The sequence below is a fragment of the Carassius carassius genome, chromosome 32 (genome assembly GCF_963082965.1).
Source record: "Carassius carassius chromosome 32, fCarCar2.1, whole genome shotgun sequence".
NCBI lineage: Eukaryota > Metazoa > Chordata > Actinopteri > Cypriniformes > Cyprinidae > Carassius > Carassius carassius.
Window position 1 is genome coordinate 3,301,201 of NC_081786.1, and position 13,873 is coordinate 3,315,073.

Here is a 13,873-nt window from a genome sequence, read left to right on the forward strand (position 1 = left end):
CTTGGTCTTCAGGCAAGCTCGAGCAAACGAGCTACAGGTGGTAATGATTTGCCCTGAGGAGTAGCAGAGAGAGAGAGAGAATGAGGGAGAGACAGAGCAAAAGCACAAAAAGGGCATTTAACCATGCCCACACCTGTTAACAACAATAAAACAAATTCATGAACAATAATGGTATTAAAAATAATAAAAATACGTCCCTGTGGACGTAACAGCACAGTGAATAATGTTTTCTGTAAAGAATTAAGTGTACAGCAAATAAGTGATTACGTTTTTTAATTGTGATGTATTCTGGTTTAACGTGTTCTGTGTATTTATTTGCATTATATTCAAAATTGATGTGCATTCTCATATATGGCAACCTTAAACTAGTGTATAAATCTGCTAATTATCCATAGACTGTCTATTCATGTATTCTGATACATTTAATGAATTAACTTCCATGCATTTTAACTCGAAATGGTAAATAAATAGGAAACATGTTATTTATGAAACAGGAAAGGGCGCATTAAAAGAGCCAATCGGCTAATGCAAAAATTTATGGAATTCTCCTATGACCTCATCGTTCCTGGTAATCTTTCGTTTATGACAAAAATAATATTTTAAAGAACCGTTATACCAGACATGATTTAATAATCCGTAAAAGACTGCTTTAAGTTAGATTGTAAAAACAAAAACAAAAAACATAATGCAGTAATGCACTTGAGCCTGGAGGTGGAGCTGCACTTCAAGACCCACAAACCCCAGAAGCAGAGCTGCACCACAGGATCCACTGTGCAGTATTCTAATGTAATTTGCATAAGCAAATCAATTAAATATATAAATACATATTAATGAACTAAAATTAGTCTAAAATAAACAATGAGCCTTAATACACTTTACAGAAGGACCAAAATACGGAAAGTTTGCCTTTCATAAAATAATAAATAATATTTTCTAAAAGCAAAAGATGAGGTAATTTCAGTTTATTTTTATAAACTGATTTACAATTTGAAATTATTGCTGTGGCAACATATAATGCAGATGCTGCGCATATATATTATGTTAAACATTTTATTTAATATCCCTTTGTGAACTTTATTCCAATGGTCTCTTATTTCCGATCAATGGTAGAGTTGATGGTGAATGAAGAGAAGGAGTGTGACACTGATCTGGAGCGTAAAAATGTTGAGGAGCTGTACGATCACATCGGACTCTGGAACTGGAAGTAGTGAAGCAGAGTTTGACTTCGTTCTGAGCGTCTGAGCCAGGCAGTCAACTGGATGCTGAGGAGAGAAAAGTACAAAAGCAGCAGCTCTCAAAGTTCAGACATGTTCTACCAATGTTTTTTTTTTTACATTATCTTTGTTGTAGATCACGATTTGTAACAAAAAGCTCTTTTACAATCCCTACACTGGATGGTATTCTTTTTCTGCTTGGAGCAAAGCATACTGAAACTGTAGTTAAAATAGATGTGCATGGACTTTCTAATCTAAAAATAATAACATAAGTGCATAAGTCGTTGTTTAAATTCCCTTCAGCTTGATTAGAGAGTTTCCTCTGGCTGCAGTGGACTGGCCTGGTGGGATCCTTGCTGATGAGATGGGGCTTGGGAACATATGGAAGTATTGTCCTTTATTCTTTGTAACACCCAGCAAAACCTGGAGCACGGGTGCTCACTTTAACAGTGGTAAATTTAAGATTATATATCTGCCCTTGAATGCATGCAAATTATATGCATGCAAAAAAAAATGATGTAATAATTTCAGTAACACTTTACAACAAAGTTCAATTAGTTAATGGCACCTGCAAAGATAGTCAGTGGCCCGAGATGATTGTTGTTTATATTCACTGCATGCTAAAACCATCACACTTGACACAGTTGCATTGACAGTAATTTATTAATGTCAGAGAAAAAAATTACATCCAAATCAATTAGCAATTTTTAAAATTTTGTATAGAATAACAAACTTATTCATATTCAGTCACATCTGCTCCAGTTTGTTTGAGTTCAGAGTTCTTTACTAAAGAGTGTATATTAGAACATCTATTAACTTTTGTTTGAACTTTCCAGAAATGACACTTTTTGTTTTCCTCTTGTGTCTCTGTTCTCTCCGGAACGATCTGTGAATTTCTTTGTCCCTCCTCCACCATTAGAGAGGCAACGAACCATGAAACATGAGGTGAGGCCCAAGGAGAAGATCATTTATCCAGGTAAAAATGTTTTTACTAAACAAGGACATGTTCCCGGATCAGCATGCTGATTGGTCCTGGAGCAGCATTTCTATCAGCCATGTTTCATTAACATGTCATCTCATTAGGTATGTTTTAACCTGTTCTTTGATAGGAATATTATTCAAGGACGGTCTAAGATTGTTGACCCAAGAACATGTCCCAATAGTATTTAATGGGTATTGAATGTATAGTAAATACATAATTTCATGCAATCTTTCTCCAGCTGTGCGTGAGATGCTGGCAATTAGGGAAATAAGGGTTGGGAAAGGAGCGTCAATCAATGGAATTTTTGCTTATCTATGGACCATGTACAAGAATGACACCCTAAAGAACCGGAAACACATAAAGAAAATCCTGACTAAACTCATTAATGAAAACATTGTGGAGCAGATCAAAGGACGAGGATTAGCAGGATCCTTCAAACTGGGAAAGAACTACAAAGAAGAAGAAACTTGAAGAGCAACATCTCCTATAGAGAACTTTAACACTTTTTTGTGAGTTTATAATATAGAACTAATTTTAATTATACTATTATTATTATTATAACCTTTATTTCACCTTCTCTGAAATTAAAAATATTTTACAAGAGTGTGCTGGCCTATAGAGAAATGCATCAAAAATTTTTTTTAGAGTTTTTACATTTCAGTGACTTTAGCTCCAATTCACAAATATGAGTCTAAATGTTTCAGAGACACCAGATTATATAGCTTCCTATATCTATACAGATTATAAATTATACATGTCTAATATTATTTAAGAAAAATTATATTACTGCTTTAAACTCTGATAGATAGAGCCATAAACCTTCATATTAAACACCTTTTTTATTACATTTTTTAAATTTACATTTTTTAATTTTTTTTACAATAAAAAAAACAAGGCACACTATACATAGGTAAAATGGAACATGCACTTTTTTTCAGATGTTTTGTATTCATTTGCAGAAGTCATTTGACAAGGCCACTGCAAGGAGAACATCTCGCCGGGTTTCTGGTCAGGAAAAAGAGGCATCACAGACCTTGTATATGACAGCATCAGATTCTGAAGACAGTGTGGACCCTCCTCTCCTCACAGAGGAACTGAAATGGGAGTCAGATTCCCTTATAGACTCAGAGAATCCACCTACTGACATCACAGATGAAGATGATAAAGAGACAACCATGTTGAGAATCAGATCCTACACAAAACCTAACACCTGAACCCGAAACCCCCACCAGAGCATCTGTGATCCCGTTTAATACTCCAGACTACCGCTTTGTGTGCAGGTGTGGAGAGCTCGGCTTGATGGACTACAAGCCTAGGGTCCAGTGCTTGAACTGTCTGCTGTGGCAGCACGCTGAGTGTGTCAACTACAAAGAGGAGAACCTGGAAACCACCCCGTTTTATTGCCCTCACTGCCTGGTGGCCATGACACCTGTGTCTACTGGAGCTCTTATCATCTCACCCAGCTCCATCTGTCTGCTGTGGGTGGATGAAATTAACCGCCGCATTCACACTTCGTCCCTCAGAGTGCTGGTAAGGACCAACTAGAGAGTAACTACTGCAATTTACTTCGTTTGACTGGTGGTTAGGACTTTGATTCTATTTTGATTGCATTGTTTATTAGAAATTCATTTCATATTAACATTAATGTTTAAAACAGTTGTGCTGCTTAATATTTTTTGTAAAAACTGTGTATTTAGGATGCTTTCATGAATGGAAAGTTCCAAATAACATTTTGTAACATTATAAATGTATTTACTGTCACTTTTGATCTGTATAATCTAATTCAAAATGGGATGAAAAAAGCGAAGTTTTCCTCACTAAATAAATAAGTGGAAGAATTATATTTTCAAATCATGCATTTTATGTATTTACATGCACCAGTCTAATAATATATAGTGATACATGTTATGGCCCATTCATAGCAAGAGCTGTAACTATAGAGATATCGATATCACTTTACAGTAAGTTTCATTAGTTAAGATTAGTTAACTACTTTAATTAATATGAACTAAGAATGAACGATATACAGCATTTTGTAATTTTAGTTCATACTAATTTCAACATTTACTAAAGCATTATTAAAATCAAAAGTTACACTTGTTAACATTAGTTAATGCACTGTAAATTAATATGAACAATAATGAACAACTTTCATTAACTAACATTAAAAAAGATTAATAAATACTGTAATAAATGTATTGTTAATTGTTTAACTAATTGAACCTTATTGTAGAGTGTTACCAAAATGTCTAAGCATCCACACTAATGCATGATCATGTTGTTTATTAGACATTTTTATCATTCATTAGCTCTGAAAGTGCTTCCAATAAAATAATTGCTCTGTGTTGTTATTGTTAAAGGAGTAGTTCACTTTCAAAATAAAAATTCTGTTATCATTTACTCACCCCCCACTTGTTCCAAACTTGAGTTTATTTCTTCTGTTTAACACAAAAGAAGATATTAAAAAAATGTCGTGGTTGTTAACAGTTGATTTTGACTTCCATAGTATTATTTTTAGTTTTTTTCTACTATGGAAGTCAATGAAGCTCATCAACTGCTCGGGTACAAACATTTTTCAAAATATCTTCTTTAATGTTCAACAGAATAAAAAAACTCATACAAGTTTGGAGCAAGTAAATGATGACAGTATTTTCATGAATTACTCCTTTAAATGTGAACTTCCCAGTGTTTATAGAATTAGAACAATTATCAAAACTTATAGTTATTGGTGTGAATGTGAATTTTTAATGTGTATCAGGGTGTAAAGAGACACGGTTTCATCACCACTTATGATGTGCTGCGCACTGAACTCGATATGTCGACATCCCCTACAGCAATAGCAAAGACGGCTGCTGATTCCATAGCGATGGCCATAGCGAGCCCTCTAGTGACTGTGGAGTGGTGGCGCAATTCCTGCTTTATTTAGGCGTTTAATATGTATTTTACAATCTATGTCAAATACAACTGTGCTGTGACCATGTGACATTTTCAGTCAGGTCAGACTTGTAGAATCTCTGTAATCTCTTTCCCCTGTAGGGTAGCCTTTCCACGAAGGTTGAGGCTGTTGTTCGAGCCTTAAAGAAAATTCAGATGACCGATCTGGGAGCCAAGTCTCTTGTGTTCTCCACGGTAACACTCTCATTAAATGAGTAACATCATCAAACACCAGACTACAGCTCTTAACCTTTGACCTTACATTTACGCCTCTCTTTTCAGTGGCAGGACATCCTGGACATCAGTGCAAAAGCCCTTTTCAAAAACATGAAGTTTGCGCATATTAACCGAATTCACACATTTCAAGTTTGTATAACGACAGTGTAACATAACAAAATGTTGTTCTTATGAAGGATTTTTCCCTCTTTCTTTTCTGTGATTACTTAAATATCTCATAAAATTAGTATATCCAGCAACAGTATTAAATTAATAAAAAAAAATTATTAATAAATGAGACACAAAACTCTAGAAATTAAATGAATCAGATTTAAAACTGATGAAATCTATGCTTTCTGCTATTCAGCCAATTGAGCAGGGTTAGCAGCTGATGACAATAATCACAAAATAACACAATTTTATCCAATTAATTGGTCTGAACATAATATGCCATATTACATGTAATATTATGACTGTTGCATTAATTTGTAGAAGAACCTGAGTGCCAAACAAGGGCTAAACATCATTGTGCTGCTGTAAAGCCCATCCTAATCCCTGCCACGAGCTGCAGGCTATAGGAAGAGTGCACCGGACGTGCCAGACCAAGTAGGCATCAATCCAATCATATTACGTTCAACACAACGCATGCTGATAACATGATATAGATTATATATATATATATTTCAAGGAATAGTTCACCCAAAAAATGTTCACCCTCAGGTCATTCAAGATGTAGATGAGTTTGTTTCTTCATCTAAACATATCTGGAGAAATGTAGCATTGCATCACTTGCTCAGCAATGGATCCTCTGCAGTGAATGGGTGCCGTCAGAATGAGAGTCCAAACAGAATATAAAAACATCACAATAATTCACAAGTAATCCACACCAGTCCAGTCCATCAATGAATGTCTTGTGAAGCAAGAAAGCTGTTTGTTTGTAAGAAACAAATCCATCAAGACATTTTAACTTTAAACCATAATTCAATATAAGTCCATAATCCATTATAACATTCCTCCAAGGAAAAAGTGCATCTCACATCAAAATTCACTCCAATATTTGTTTAGAAGTGTTTTGGACTGTTTTCTATTGTAAGCAGTACTTGATATGTGCATATTTTTCTCAGTGCACAATTTTTTCAGATGCAAGTGTTACGTCCCCCTCTGTGTCTAGGGGAGTAACATATGCCATTTAAGAAAAATTAACAATTGTGTCGTTGAACCTGCAAACAAAATAGTGAGAGAGAGTTGACTATCTGTAATCCCAGCACTCACACTCATGGAAACTCTTCAAGATTTTATTTACAATGTAAAGTCTTTGTACAGCATTAAAGGGTAAGGGGAAATTAGAGGTTTAACAATATGGATAATTCAAAAAGAAAGAAAACGCTTGTAGCTTCAGGAGGGGGTTAACGCCAAAATAAACAAAAAAGGGGATGCTAACTGAAACAAAGTAATCTAACTTACCTAGCAAAGAAAACATCAAAATCAACAACATGTCTCTTCCCTGACTTCCTCACTGTTCCACAAAACCAGGAGAAAAGCATACGTTGATAAAATAAAAGTGGCACCCACCTCCTTACTGTGTCTGCAGGCAGAAGAAAAAAAGAAACTAATTTCTAATCACTACAGCCAGTACAACAGGCTGTCTTGAAGATACACTACAGGCCCTGATCACACAATAGCAATCAAATACAACAGGCTTTCTTAAAGCAGCACCACTGCTTAAACCACCAACTGGGAAAACAGACAAGCCAAACTCTCTCTCGTGTTGTGTCCGTTCCCTCGGTTTAAATACAAGCTCCTCTCGACAGCTCTGACGAGGAACAGGTGACATCAATTAGGTCTTCTGTGAGAGGACAGGGAGGAACAGAGGAAAACCAGCAAAAACTACAACTCCCAACAGGATGTCAGGCATCAATGAAGCACAGTTACATATGGAGTTAACACACAGTATTACCAGCAACAATGACATACGTCTTAGGATGTAACACCCCCACCCATAAATTTACAGATTACCACCCTAATTCGTAATAATTCAACAAAACATGTACTCACGTACAAAGGGGCAAAGTATCCACAGGTCAACTGTCTGCACTATTGGTTCTGGACAGTGCATCTGCAATGACATTTTCTGAACCCTTTTTATGACGAATATCCAAATTGTACTCTTGTACAATGAGGGACCAGTGCATCAGGCGTTGATTAGAGTTACACATTCGATATAAGAAGGTCAGGGGATTGTGGTCAGTATAAACTAACAATGGGGTACAACTACCTCCAACATAAACTTCAAAATGTTGCAAAGCCATGAGGAGAGCTAAAGTCTCTTTCTCTATGGTGCTGTAATTCTGCTGACATTTGGAAAGTTTTCTAGAAAGATAACATACTGGGTGGTCCACTCCAAAAGCATCTTCTTGCAGGAGAACTGCTCCTACTCCAGTTGCACTGGCATATATTTGCAACTGGAAAGGCAAGGTGAAGTCTGGGGCAGCAAGCACAGGGGAATTACACATAATGTCCTTTGCAGCAGCAAAAGCGTTGGCACACTCTGCACTCCATAGGAATTTCTTAAAGGGACTCAGAAGGTTAGTTAATGGAGAGACTACGGTGCCAAAATTCTCACAAAATCCTCTGTAGTACCCTACCATACCCAAAAATCTACGCAACTCGTTTATTTATGGGGACTGGAAAGTCCAGGATGGCCAACACTTTAGCCTCCACCGGGCAAACTTGACCATGGCCAACTTTCTTACCCAAGTATGTAACGATGGCTTTTGCAAAGTCACATTTCACCAGATTCAACATCAACGAAGCTTCAGCCAAACGACTAAAAACCTCAGTGTGTCTAGATGGTTTTCCCATGTATCTGAAAAGATCACTACATCATCCAGATAAGCTTCACAGTTGGCTACTCCAGATAACACTGTGCATCAGACGCTGGAAGGTGGCTGGTGCGTTTCGCATCCCGAAGGCCATTACAGAATATTGAAGGAAGTTATCTGGAGTCACAAAAGCAGATATCTCTGAGGCTCGGTCTGTTAGTGGCACTTGCCAATAGCCCTTTAGTAAGTCTAGTTTAGTGATGTAGCGGGCTGCACCAATTCGGTCCACACAATCCTCCATCCGAGGTAATGGGAAAGAGTCTGGTTTAGGAAGACTATTAACCTTGCGAAAAATCTGTCCCTCACACCACTCTCGGTAACGGGAGGCTGATTATGAAACATACAGTTCACCGGAAAAACATTTTTGTGGGTAAGCACAAATTCATCAGCGCTAACCGCTGCAGAGAGTGTCATGACCTTCTGGTCATTCAAATGAACTACACTCTCTGGCACACAATTTTTAAAATCTTCCAGTAAGATAAGTTCTTGAAGCTGCTCAAGACTCGAAATTTTACCAGCACCACACCACTTTTCAAAGAGGTTTTTCTTTACTCTAGCAAGTTCTGTGTATGTTTAATTGACTGTTTTCGTTAATCTTCTATAACGCTGACGATAAGCTTCTGGCACTAGCTCATAAGCTCGGAGAACGGCTGTCTTAACCACTTCATAGTCCAAACACTGCTCGACTGACAGAGCACACTTGCTGTGCCCTGCCAGCAAGGTTACACTGGAGCAGTAGTCCCCACATATCTTTTGGCCACCCCAGCTATACGCTCGAACGCTATAAAATAAGAATCCACCTCAGTTTCTTTAAATGGTGGTACAAGCTTTATGTGCTTGGTCACATCAAAAGTGGAGTGAGACTCTTGAGGGCCGGAGGAAAAAGTGGTTCGCACACTAGCAGGGGAAGAGGGAAGTCTAGCACGCGGTGCCGGGACAGGTTTTCGCCGTAAAGTCTCTGCCTCTATATCCAGGGCACGCAATTTAATATCTCTGTTAGCCTGTACCTCTAATGTACGAAGATTGACTACCTGAAGCTCTTGTTCCTGCTTCTTTAAGGCAAGATCTAATTCTTTAAACTTAAGCGCAAGCACAGGGTTAAACCGTGGACTGGTAGGATCAATACTGGGAGGCAGACCAGCAAAAGAACCTACATCTGCGGTCTCAGTATTTTCCTCCATGTCTTCAGAATCGCTTGGCAGAATACCAGCAGTAACTAGCTCCATGTAAAGCTTATCTTTAACTACCCGTTTAGCAGCTTCTCTTGGAACAGTGATACTAAAAAAAAATCTGCCATCACCAGCAAGTCCTGCTTTCTGCATTTGTTATAGACTTCAATAGTAGGAGCTAAAGTAAACGCTGTTAAATTGAACTCCATACTCACCCTCCAAGAGGTCTCTTCCCTATCGCCCAAAAACGGAAACAGTCAAGCAAAGTAGAGTAAGAAATAATCTCTTTGAAAAAAAAAAAAAAAAAAAGTTTAAGACGAGCCCCCAAATATGTTACGTCCCCCTCTGTGTCTAGGGGTGACAAGGGGAGTAACATATGCCATTTAAGAAAAATTAACAATTGTGTCGTTGAACCTGCAAACAAAATAGTGAGAGAGAGTTGACTATCTGTAATCCCAGCACTCACACTCATGGAAACTCTTCAAGATTTTATTTACAATGTAAAGTCTTTGTACAGCATTAAAGGGTAAGGGGAAATTAGAGGTTTAACAATATGGATAATTCAAAAAGAAAGAATACGACGCTTGTAGCTTCAGGAGGGGGTTAAGGCCAAAATAACAAACAAAAAAGGGGATGCTAACTGAAACGAAGTAATCTAACTTACCTAGCAAAGAAAACATTGTTACGTCCTACTAGTGTCTAGGGTTCTTGTCTGAACGTAACAAAATTAGGATTTTAAAGAGCATTAGTCAGGGCCCTGCCACAGCACCACAACAGCAAGAATCGTTTTAAGGCTTTTATTTAAAAGCTCTTAACAGAAAGAACGTGTACATCCATGTCAAACCTTTAGGGGAACAAAGACTTCAGAAGGGGGCAATGCCAAAATAACAAACAAAAGTTTAGTCTACCTGGAAATTGAATTCTTAATAAGCTTCACAAACAAATAAAATGACAGAAATGTACACTCACTCCCTACCTAACCACAAACCAGGAGAAAACAGGATTACAAAACAAAATGGCGCCCACCTCCCTACAGTTCCCAAGTAACACAAAAAAAGTAAACAATCAGGAGAATAACAGCCTGAAAAGGGAAAAAAAGGGGTGGCTTTATAACAGTGAAATGTTAGGGGCGTCTCACCAGCAACAGAGCTCTTAGGCATCAGCATTCAACAATGAGCAGACTACAGCATTCAACAATGAGTGGACTACAGCATTCAACACAACGGTTTCAAACAACTGGACCGGGCAGGACACAGACCAAGCTCTGGAGAAATGTTCTCCCCGATTGAGAGTTCTGCTGGCTTTTATGCTGCTTCCCTCCTGGTTGGTAAGCAGGTGCAGCTGGGGACGCAATCAGCTACCTGCCAGAGTGAAAGAGTGGGAGGAGCCAAAGGAGAGCAGGATACACAAAACAAAACCGGAAGAAAGAAACGCATACCACAGTACCATGCAGGTCTCACAAATATATATATACGTCCTTGGACGTAACACCCCCACCCATAAGTTACAAACAATACCCCCAAAGAAATGTTTGTAAACTCATGAATTAGGCAATATCTTAACAACATCCTAACAACATCTATTTTTGTTAGTTGCACCCTAATTATCCACACTGTATACTCTAGAAAGTGCATCGGCTACAAGATTTTCTGAACCTTTTCGATGCTGAATGTCAAGGTTGTATTCTTGAATGATTAAAGACCAGCGCATCAGACGTTGATTTGAGTTACACATTCTCCAAAGGAACACTAAGGGGTTGTGATCAGTGTAAACCACCACCGGATTACAACTACCTCCCAAGTAAACTTCAAAGTGTTGCAATGCTAATAGTAAGGCTAGAGCCTCTTTTTCAATAGTACTGTACTTTTGTTGACACTTGGTAAACTTCTTGGAGAAGTAACTCACAGGATGCTCTACACCAGCCGAGTCCTCTTGTAGCAACACAGCGCCTGCTCCTGAAGAACTTGCATCCACCTGCAACTTGAAGGACAGAGCAAAACTCGGAGCTGATAGGACGGGGGCATGGCACAACAGATCTTTTGCAGCATTAAATGCACAATTACAATCATGACTCCACACAAATTTTCTGGAGGTGCTCAGGAGATCTGTCAACGGGGCAACAACAGAAGCAAAGTTTTTACAGAAGCTTCTGTAGTAGCCAGCCATACCCAGGAATCGTCTCAGTTCTCTTTTGTTAGTAGGAATGGGAAAATTTAATATGGCAGCAACCTTTTCTTCAACTGGCCTCACTTGACCTTGGCCCACCTTTTTACCCAAATAGGTAACTACAGCCTTCGCAAACTCACACTTTGTTAAGTTTAACGTCAATGACGCCTCAGATAACCTACTAAAAACTTGGTTAAGTCTATTCAGATGGTCTTCCCAACTAGCTGAATAGGATCACTACGTCATCCAAGGCCTCACAGTTGGCCACCCCTGACAACACGTGCTGCATTAGGCGTTGGAAGGTCGCAGGCGCATTTCGCATCCCGAATGCCATAACGGAATACTGTAGGAAGTTGTCAGGGGTAACAAAAGCAGAGATTTCTGAGGCTCGAGGTGTGAGTGGCACCTGCCAGTACCCTTTTAGAAGATCCAATTTGGTAACATATCGCGCAGAACCAACTCTGTCAACACAATCCTCTATTCGAGGTAGAGGAAAAGAGTCAGGCTTGGTGATGTTATTAACTTTGCGATAGTCAGTGCAAAAACGATAGGACGAGTCAGATTTAGGAACAAGCAAGCATGGTGAACTCCAGGGGCTTTGGCTGGGTGTAGCAAAACCATGTTGCAACAGATATTCAACCTCTGACTTCATTACCTCACGTTTATGCGGATTGACACGGTAAGGATGTTGCTTAATGGGTACTGAGTCACCTATATCGATGTCGTGTGCAAGGACAGTAGTTTGGCGGGGAACATCAGAAAACAAGGTGGGAGGCCCACTTATCAATTCCACTAAATTTGTGCGTTGGTTCTTAGGCAAATGAGCAAGATACGAGTCTAAATTACTCAGTACTCCAGAATTGTTTAGACGTGTACAAGACATTCGATCTTCATTTTCAATCAGATCATCTTCCAATGGACAATATGCAGTAGAGAGCACTGTAGTAGTAGCTGCCGACACCACATCGGAGACAGGGGTTTTGTTTGCGACTTCGTTCGTGACATAAGCCTTCAACATATTCACATGACACACTCGACTTTTTCTCCTACGATCTGGAGTTGAGATTGCATAATCAGTGTCAGTAAGCCTTTTCTCAACAGCATAAGGACCAGAGATATCGCCTGACTCTGATGTTGCGATTTGTTTCCCTTCCGTGTTCCTGACACATAATCAGTGTCAGTAAGCCTTTTCTCAACAGCATAAGGACCAGTGAATTTAGCCTGCAGTGCTGACCCTGGAACCGGAAGCAAGATCAAAACCAAGTCGTTTGGTTGAAAATTGCGCTTTACACTTCTCTTGTCATAGCGCAATTTCATCTTAGATTGTGCAGTTATCAGATGAGCTTTTGCTACATCACAAGCCTTATGGAGACGTTCACGAAAATCACTTACGTAGTCCAATACATTACTAGACACTTTCTTTTTTGATAATAACTGCTCACTTAGCAGTTTCAAGGGTCCCCGAACAGTGTGCCCAAAAACAAGTTCCGCAGGGCTGAAACCTAATGACTCCTGCACAGTCTCTTGGGGTGCGAACTCGTATCAGCAACAACCGGAGAAGGAAAAACCTTACCGCCTGCCAAGTCATTCCCCAAGATAAGGCTTACCCCATCCACAGGCAGCTCAGTTCACACCCCAAGAGGAACCACACCTGTAACTAGATCAGACTTAAGATAAACCACATGCACTGGGACCCTCACACATCCCAACTCAATTCCACGCACCAACACATCAGTACCAGAGTACGTATCAGCAGAAAATGGCAAAGCATCTGCTAAAATAAATGACTGTGTTGCTCCTGTGTCCCTCAGAATTGAGATAGGCTTACCCAGAGAGTCAGTACCAAGGGAAACCGAACCCTTAAAAAGAAAGGGTTCATACCCAGTACCATCAGCCGACACTGAACAGTTTTTCGGGATTGAGACAGCCTGAGCAAAAGCTACACTTTTAGATTTCCCAGCAGCATTTTTCTGTTTCCATGCTTTACAATCCATTATCAAGTGGCCTGGATCCAAACAGTAGAAACCAACACGTTTGTTACTGGAGCGTTTTGCATCAGCTTTACAACCTTTTTCTGCCATCTCCCTCAAAACACTGGAAGTTTCCCTCTCCGCCTGTTCAGTATTAAACTGACGTTTGGACTGACGTGAAGATGGAAATACTGTCTTATGGGTGAGCACAAACTCGTCTGCTACCACAGCAGCTTCAGAGAGCGTGCTTACCTTTTGTTCATTCAAATGGACAACTACAGTTTCAGGTGCACAATTCTTAAACTCCTCCAATAAGATAAGTTCCTGCAACTGCTCAAAA

General features: G+C 39.2%; 1 pseudogene; it reads left to right on the forward strand.

Annotated features, from left to right (window-relative positions):
* Positions 1-43: 43 nt before the first annotated feature.
* LOC132113360 (E3 ubiquitin-protein ligase SHPRH-like) lies at positions 44-5,052 on the forward strand (annotated as a pseudogene).
* Positions 5,053-13,873: the final 8,821 nt, after the last annotated feature.